Source organism: Pristiophorus japonicus, chromosome 7 (assembly GCF_044704955.1).
Source record: "Pristiophorus japonicus isolate sPriJap1 chromosome 7, sPriJap1.hap1, whole genome shotgun sequence".
Taxonomy (NCBI): domain Eukaryota; kingdom Metazoa; phylum Chordata; class Chondrichthyes; family Pristiophoridae; genus Pristiophorus; species Pristiophorus japonicus.
Window position 1 is genome coordinate 123,059,249 of NC_091983.1, and position 9,844 is coordinate 123,069,092.

Here is a 9,844-nt window from a genome sequence, read left to right on the forward strand (position 1 = left end):
CACATCTGTCTGAAAGAGATGTTCAAATTGCTTTATAACTGTTGAGCAGGAGGTCCATTCCTCTAATGACATGGCATGGACATCATCCCATTTCCAGTTTAGTTTTGCCAGCCAGCTTCTTCCCAGCAGTGCTGGGGGGTCTCCGGGGACAATCCACAGTGGAAGTCGGTTCACTGTCCCTTTGTGTGTAACAGAGAGCATGGCGCTGCCGAGGACTGGTACGATTTCTTTGGCATAGGTCTTTAGTTGGTGTCGACCCTTGTGAGTTTTGGTCTGTCTCTTTTATGCGGCCACAGTTGTTCAAATTGTTGAGCGCCCATGAGAGAGTGACTCACTCCCGTATCCAGCTCCATGTTGACAGGTATCCCGTTGAGTAGGACCCTCATCATTATAGGAGGTGTCCTGTTGTAGGAGCAGCGGCCATTGATCGTGTTGACCCGCTGCACATCGGTGTCCCGGGTACTGCCCCACCATCTTCTGGTCTGCTTTCCGACCCATCCGATTCGTATACCAGCCGAGCTGCCGTTTTTTTGCACATGCGGGCCAAATGCCTTGTATATTCTCAGTTGCTGCAAACAGCCTGCTGAAATCGACATCCCCTTGACGAGTGCCCACCCCCACACCTCCAGCACAGACCTGTTCCATTGTTCAAAGTGTTCCCAAAGAATGAGCTGCGTCTGGCTGATCTCTCTTGAGCTTCTCTCAGTTTGTTGTTGATTGCTCGCATTGTGGGTTGATGAGGTTTGAACGATCGTTCCCGTGGCCCTTGATGCCTTCTGGCGCCACTGCCTGCTGTTGAGAGCCTGCTTTCCCGGTTTTTTCTGTGTGTGGGGGTAGCAGCTTGTCTAATGCTGTGAACTCCTTGCTCCATTTTTTCGTTAGTTGTCGTACCTGCATTGTAAATCAACCTCATTTCTTCTCTCCCACTCTCCTGTCTGTGCAACCAGTGCTGCTGCCTCTAAGGTCAGGTTCTTGGTCTCTATGAACTTTCGGAATATGCCTGCGTGGCCTATTCCTTCAATGAAAAAGTCTCTCAGCATTTCTCTCCTCAGTTCATCGGAGAACTCACATAAACTAGCCAACCTCCGAAGTTCCGCCACGAAGTCGAGTAGCTCTGGCCTACACAGTGTCTGTAGTTGTAGAACCTGTGTCTGGCCATGTGTAGGCTGCTCACTGGCTTCAGGTGGTCTCTTACCAGTGTGCTCAATTCTTCAAACGACTTGCTTGCTGGTTTCTCGGGTGCCAGCAGATCCTTCATTAAAGCGTAATGTTTTCGAGCCACAGCTAGTCAAGAGATGGGCTCTTCTCTTGTCTGCTTTGTCGTCTCCTATCCAGTCTTTGATTACAAAGCTTTGCTGGAATCTTTCTATAAAGTCCTCCCAATTGTCTCCAGCATTGTATTTTTCGTCTGATCCGTTGTTCACCATTCTGTGGATTCTGTAATCCCGTAACTCATCGCCACTCTAAAGTCCTGTCCCCTCAGTACAGATTCACACGAGGCATGTCGTGAAGTCAAGGTCACTCGGGACCTGCACCTTTATTTCACAGCTCTGGAATGCTGCACTTGCCTGAGACTCATCCTTATATACCTGTCTCTTGCAAGTGCACCCCTGGTGGTAAGGTATGTTGGTGGTTACAGGTCATATCTTATTACAGTCATGTATAGCATGTTAGGATACAGTTATATATAATAATGTAAGATACATGACAGCAACAATGAGTGCTTTGAGGAAAGGAGGGAGAAAATATCAGTGATGGTAGTGAGAGGAGGACGGGAGGGTGTGCGGGGGGTGGGGGGGCGGGGTGGTGGGGACGGGGGACAGGGGGAGGGTGTGGTGGGAAGAGCAAAATAAGTGCAATTTTCACCTTCACCACCTGGGCAGTAATCTGTGGAGCGAATCATCCCACCTGTTGTAGAACTCAACCTGATTTTCATCCCGTTGATTCAATAGCGAGTTCTGCAATGGACAGGTGATCTGTTCTGCCAGTTTACTGCCCAGATTGTGAAGGTGAAATGACTGCCCACATAAGCATGAACTGGCCAGCGATTAACCCTCTGACAGTCAGGTTTTAATTAAACAGAAATACGCAAGTTTATATTTGAATTTGATTATCATAAAATCACATAACATCAGCTTCCTGCTCATTTCAATGTATGGAAATATATCCAATTTTAAATCATGTGATGGATCAGTTTAAATACTAGTTCTAGGTAATGTATCTTTCTCTACTAACCTCAACTTAATAAACAAACATGTTTAAACATTATTATGAATTACTATGTGACTAGCCTTGTTACAGTTTTAAAAGGGATGTGCTTGCTTGGCACAGGTCTGGATTGCACTTTTTCCCCCTAAATTCTTCCCCTCTTCCTCCATCCCCATTCCTTCATAATGATCCTAGTGCATATCTGCTATTTGTTCATGAATCACTGTCAATTTGATTTTGAAGTTTGTTTGGGAAATTTCCCAGCATTTCTTTGATTTTTTGGGCCAAATTCTTTCTTGTCGTGTTCCCTGTGAATTAGACATTGATTCTACATTAACAAAAGTTCAAGAAAAGAAATATCCTGAAAATTAGGTCTTAAAAATAACAACATGCACTTTTCCAATGCCTTTACTGCTCCTAAGGCACAAGCATTATATTTGAGGGTAAGTTACATGTATGGCTTCTATTTTTGCATCAAACTAACCATTAACATGTAGTAGTACACTGTGAATTTATCAGTAAAGTAAAACTTTTGAGACTTTTGGTAAAGTAGATTTCTGACAAACCAGAACTTCAGCTTTAGGAAACAATTAAGTTCTGATGGGAGTCCTGCTTCAAATCAGATGAATTGTATCTGGAACCAGATATTTGATGGCCTTCCATTTTAACTTTTAAGCAAGGAGCGGCATTATAAGTCTGGGGAAAGTGTAATTGAGCTGAAATTTGTTTATAAGTTTGAACTGAAATTTGGAGATGTTCATTATTTTTAGACCAAAGGTTATTTTCAGGAACCCTATTTAATTTCTTACATATGATTACCAGTGCATACCTTGAGTTAGAAAAAATGGCATGATTACAAATGAATGATGGGCACATCTTAAAGCAGCAGTAATAAAGCTCCAAATAGGTCTAAGCAAATTGCCCGATTGATTTAGATAATTTTTGTTTCAAACTGACTGTCAATATAGAGTCAATAAAAGCTAATAAATATGGAGGAGCAACTGAGGCAATCATGCTGCTGTCAAATATAATTGCACACTGCACCAGCTGAGATTAATGTGCTTTATCTGGAATATATAACTACTGACATGAATATCAGAATAAGTGTCAATGTTGGTCAAAGTTCTTTCTATATGTTCTTAAATATTTATACTCTGTCTGTTAGATGAGCAGAACATATTGATTTCCTAATTTCCATTTTCCTAGCGAAATGTGAGTATCTCTCGTTCTCTGTCATATATTATTAATACTGTCAGACTGCATGCTTGTATTAACCTTGATATCCCTTGCATTCTCTTTTTCTTGGATCATCTTTAATGCGCGTACCTCATATTTCATTTCAATAAGTCTGATGAAGATAATAGCAATAGAACAAAGAGATACTCTGGAGATTTTTTTTTCGGGTCTAACAAAAGCACTTTCTAATAATAATATTAATTTCATCATGCAGATACTTATACCAACAAGAATACCGGACTTAATTAATGGATTGGATTTAATGGCTATTGCTGTATCTAGTGATACAGGAGAGATCCTCCACCTTATGTATTATTCCACATTATTTGAATTACTTGCTTCCAATACTTAGGTCAAACAAATGAAGAGCCTAGAGCTTTAATTTAAGACACTTCACATTGATTTCTAAAAAGGAGGATTGTTCACTTGTTTATTATGCACATTTATTACACTATGTTAAAGCATAGCTAACAATTGAAGCACGTTCACTTTGTTACCCATTTAGTGGATTTCTGAAGGCATCAACTATCAAAGTAATTCAATGTTACTTTTGAATAATGGTTGGTTCCCTTGGAGTCTGAAGTACAGTAGTATGAAGTATATGGCCAGCTGTGTTGATAGCTGGTATACTTTTCACTGAGTATCTTTTTTATAAAAGAACAGGCCATGATGGCATGGGGATTTAATTTTATTATTGCCTGTGTCTGAGGATATTATATTTTAGAATGATATGACTGTGATACAAGCACAGGATGTGCAATAGCCTTTATTCTTCACCGTGAATGCTTGGACATTCTGAGGGATATGTTTGATTAATGGTCATTATATCGCACCTAGTTGCATTTCAAAACTGACAATTTGTTGTGAGTACAATTTACTCTCACTGCTTACATCCATTTGTAACCTCTCCAACTCTGAGTTACATTCAATAGTTTATGCTTCTCACAAGCAACAAGATGAGAACATAAATCATTTTCTTAATGACAGCTCAAGCAAAAATATCCAAAAATAAATCAAAAATGACATGACGCTTCTCAATAATGACCTCCAACTAACACAGAGAAGTAGATGAGTACATATACACCTCCAGATAAACTCAACATAGTTAGGAAAAAAACACTGTTGGGCACGTCTAATTACTGATGAAATATTTCATGTTCACATGCTGCAAACAATGCTCTGCTCAAGTCACAAACACAAACAGCATCTGCATTCTGGATTCCTTCTTAACAAATAATCAATTCAGCTGTCAAAAATGTTGTCAATCAGAAAAACTAAGATGTTCCTGTATCAGAATCCAAACTCTTTACTTTAAAAATAGTCAACCACCGCCTTCTCTTGAGATTTTGAATCTCTCCAACAACGAAACACCAACCTCCAACTGATGCTACAAACCATCCAGCTGCACCACAGGACCTCTGTGCAGGTATCACTCCATGACAAGCTAACAAGAAATAATATTAAATTACTTCAAAATATACTTTGTTTGGATTCCTATTAAATAAATAGAATGCATATCAAAGACTGTTGGCGTACGAAAATAAAACAGTTGTCTCATCATTGACATAATTCACTGTCTAACACCATCTAGTAATTTATCTTCTCCAAATCAAGAGATGGTGACATATACCCTCTATAGGATGATAGGATGGTTGAAGGATTATAAAATATGCTAGCTATAGAATTTCTTAATAAATCTGTTGTGAACTATTTTTAACTTGCAGTAATGATGTAAAAATCATTAGTCCTCCAATGTGAAGGTCACTGTGTATCACTGACATAGAGGGCATACATAGTCATTATAAAATAGGCCTTAAAACTGAACAAAATCACTTTATACAACCAAGTAGTATTTTTTTCAAAAATTAAAATATCCATGAATTGATTATATGCTTTCAAGATAGAAAATGCAGATGTCAGTTATAAAGTACTCGAGCTTCATTATTGCAGTTTATCCTTTCATTAGATTTTTACGTGGTAATCCCTCCTGGGTAACCATCACTTGAGCACATAATTCTGCATTTAAATAAGCTGTGCCTAATATTTAAAACAAAGAATGTACACTGTTGATCAAAGCGTGCAAACCTTTCTGACAATGCATTTGCTTCCAATTTTACATCACAATTTTAAATCTGCTGTTAACAGAGGCTTTGCAGAGTGCACAGCGCCCCCACCCCCCATTTAAGCAAAGGGGGAGGGGCATTGAAGCTCGTAGCATCCCGGGACCTGCCCCTAAAGGAAGTAGAACATGTGAGATTGTGCTCCACTTCCTTTGAGGTGCAGTGAGCCTAATTCAGCTGCGGGGGTGGGACATCTGTGCCTGGCGCAGAAAGTCCCGGCCCCAGCTGGTTACCAGCCCCCAATCGCGATGCAGTGAACATTTACTGAGGTACTATTTCATTCCCAATCTACTTTATTACATTTGCTTAATAAAAGAATTGAGCAAAATGAAACATTTTCCTCCAGTAGGGATTTTCCAGTTACGAGACTTTTACTATACCACCAATTAAGTTGTCTCAAAGAGCTCTTCAACCTTGATTATATTTATATAGTAAAATCATACTGAAGAGTGGTCGCAAAGGCTTTGTTAAAATTGAAAAATTGAGTATCGCCAAAACCAATAGTGCAGGCTGTCACCACAGATGAAAAGAGTAGGAAAGAAGATGAAGTAAATTCAATGGGGAAAAAGATAAAGTTGAGGGGTGATCTAAGTGAGATGTTTAAAATCCTAAAAGGTTTCGATAGGGTAAAATTATTTTCTCTGTTGCGGGAATCTAGAACAAAAGGAAATAATCTTAAAATTACAGCTAGGCCATTTAGAAGTGAAAGCAGGAGCCAGTTTTTCAGAAAACTATAGTTGCCAGAAACTCTGGTGTCCACCTGCCTTTGGGATGAGTTGCGGGGGGGGGGGGGGGGCAGGGAGGGGGAGGGGTGGAGGATAGGGGCAGGGAGAAAGATGTGCAGCTTTCTGGACTTTTGCCATTTTCCGGGGGTTCCACCAGAGTTACAGTAGGACATTGGTGGAACCCCGAAGAATCTTTAGGAACAGAGAGAGTAGCCATGAGGACCAGTAAACACATGGGGGCCCAAATTGCTCACTGCTGGAGCGGGGTGCTGCACCTGCTTTCGAGTGTTTTTACCGCCGTGGACGAAGTGGCCTCTTAAGCGACATTCTGTTCATTGGCTTCTTTTTTCAGTGGACTGGAAGTGGCTATTAATGGGGGGGGGGATATGCGGCGGTGAGTACACTAGCAGGGCGGAAGTTGGGGGGGGGGGTGTAGTGTCCACTGCTTTCAGTCATGGTGCTGTGTCACCACGGTTCTCCCTTTCACTTAAAGGGGAGAGCCTCCAGACCACAGGAAATGGCCCATGGTGGCTATATAGCTGCAAGACTGTTACGTGCAGAGCTGATATCTGAACAATTTGCCTGAAACAACATTGCTGTGAGTGACAACGCTGACACATCACCTTGGTGCCAGTTAAAGTTTACGTTGATTGAAGTTAAGTTTTATTTAACCCTTTCATGTTAAGGAATCACCAGTGTGTAATGGTGCAGCTATCTGAGACAATGCACAACAAGGTTATGTTCAATGAAAATATTTTTAGACTAACATTAGTCTGAAATCATAAGTATCATGGCCAAAAACACCCAACCCCCGCCCACACCCCGCTTTTTCCACCATTGACATCAATCAAATGTTCAACATGTCCAGCAACACAGAATACAAAGGCAAAGCAGGAGGGTGGTCCCCTCCCCCCATACATTACAACAAATTACATACACCCAGATGGAGATATAACACAGCCATCATCTGTGGACATGCACCTCACTTTCCTTCCCCCCTCCCCTTCTTCTCCCCACCTCTACCCCTTCCCCTCCTCGCTCCACAGCGCCTGGCCGAGGAGCTCCTCCGGTGGTGCCTCATTGAGGGGGGATGAAGGCAGAGGTGGTGGTTGCATGCGTACGGGAGCGGGGGATACTGAGGGGGCAACATTCTCTGATGCAGAAGCAGGATCTTGGTCCATGCTCTCATCCGTCATTCGCAGTGGTGGTGCGGAACCTAGGTGTGGAGTGCCATGCTCTGGGACTACTGGGAGGCCTGTGGCAGCAGTGTTCCTGGTTATCTCATCCAGGGCCTCTGCCATCCGCAGACTGTACTCAGTCATGGTGGCCAGCTGTCGGGATAGGCCCCCCAATGCTTTGATGAGCTGGTCATCAATGTCTACAGTCCTCCTGGACAACTGTACCATATCTCCGCTCTCATGTGGCGCTCGTGGACCAAACCTGCCACATCCACAAGGCCTCCGCGGGGTCGACGCCGACCTGGAGACAAATGGGGTGCCCTGTGGCATGGTGCTTGGGGACCTCCAGAGGGAGGCGGGAATGACTGGAGGACCACTAGATGGCCTTGGGGTGGAATGGCTTCTGGAGCATGGCGATGCAGGTTCCTCGAAGTCCGCGCTCTCATCCGTAGAGAACAGACCCAGCTGATTGACGAGCAAGAATCGGAGCTCTTCAGCAGATGTAGGATCATCCGAAGAGTCAGGTCCCGCGCCCCCACCTTCTGGCTTCTGTGGTCTTGCCTGGGGCCGTGCTGCTGGCCGAGCTGCAAAACACAAATGAGGTTATTAGAAGAGAAGTGAGTGCTAGGGTCACAAGGTGAGCATTATTTCTAGGACAATTTTAAAAATCATCTATCATATATGATTGTTCGGATATGAATGGGTGTGGCATCTATTGATTTTACATCACGCAATGGTGTAAGCTTTACTCATGTGGCTTCACTTCAGGGTCTGCAGATGCTTCCGTGGCTGTCCGGGTGTGCTTCCCCAAGAGTGCGAGCACCCGCACCTCCATCTCAGTGATGTCGCTGGGGACTGGTGGCCCTCCCACCCGTTCGCCTCTGCACGGACCTCATCATCGATAGCTTCTTCTGTAAAACATGACAGGACGACATGCATGAGATCATTGCATGATATCATTGCTAGGTACTGTCACAGAGACTGATACAACACATAACCGACAGATGTAATCATGATTATTATGATAATTATCATTCTTTACTTAAAGGGGTGCACCGTGAACGCAGGCTTTGAGTAAAACAGTCCCAATAAAAATGAAAGACCTCACATCTGATTATAGTCACCCATGACTGTTACAAATCCAATTATATAAATACATAATACATGTAAATAAATGTAATACTTACTCTTGCGGATTCCACAAGGTAGTTCCATCGTTTGCGGCATTGGTTGCCCTCACGCACCTCGTTGGTCGCCGATGAGACCACCTCTGCTATCTCGGTCCAGATCTTCTGCTAGGCCTTTGGGGTGGGCTTCCCACACCCTCCCTGCGTCAAATCACCTCAGCGTAACTTGACCTCCTGCAGGAGGGAGGCATTTGCCTCGTCCGAGAACCTCCTCGCTCTTTTGTGCCCTCCAATGTGCTCCTCTCCCACCTCACTGCTCTCTCCAGCATCAGTCTCCACAGCGTGCTATGATGCCTCATCCTCTCCCTCCATTATAGGCCAAATTCGGGCAAATATGTGGCTGGTAACAGCTAATTTTTGTTCCCCTATTTGCTGTAAAGTTTTAAAGTCTCCCTCCTTCCTCGCAAAGCAGCCACACCACATCCAGACATGCCTTCAGTCCCTCTCAGCTCCCTCTCTCTCTGTCTCCTCTTCTGCGCATGTCATGATGACCCTTGACCTCCTGAATCACAGGAATCGAGCGTTGCCATGCCGTTGCTAAGGACGGCGACACTTTACGGCAGAAAGTCAGCAAGATTTAACGCTGCCGCCCATTTCATATCGCTCGCAGTAACGCCCAATTTCAAAAATGGAGACTAAGTGCTTTGAGAATGGATGATAAGCCGGTGATCTGAAAACCCATTTTTATCGCTCACGCTGGAAATAATGCCCATTTTTGGGCGATAAGCACAAAAGTGTAAAATCTAGCCCCATAACTTTACATCTTACTCTGGATGGGATTTAACCAGTGCCTTAAACACCAACAACCTTCCATTAATTTGTATTCCCTCTCTGTTAATATAGTTCAGTAGTGTATTTGTTTTTTCTACAAATGAAGCCATACACTTCTCTGAGATTTATCTACTGTAATTCCGAGATCTCTTTTCTGATCAGCATATCGTTCTATTGCTCCATTTAACACATACGGATATATTTCCCTACATATGCTAATTTCAATGTAAAAACAGTGTGCAAGCATAAAATGGACTCATTGCACTGTGATAATTATTTTACTCTCACCAACATTAAATGTATCAACTTCCTGTTAAGTTACCTTAAGGTCAAAATCCTTTTGAATGTCTTTGAATTGTTGCTCTTTTTTTGATATTACATCAACAACACAACTATTTGCCTTTATATAGGTACCTTTA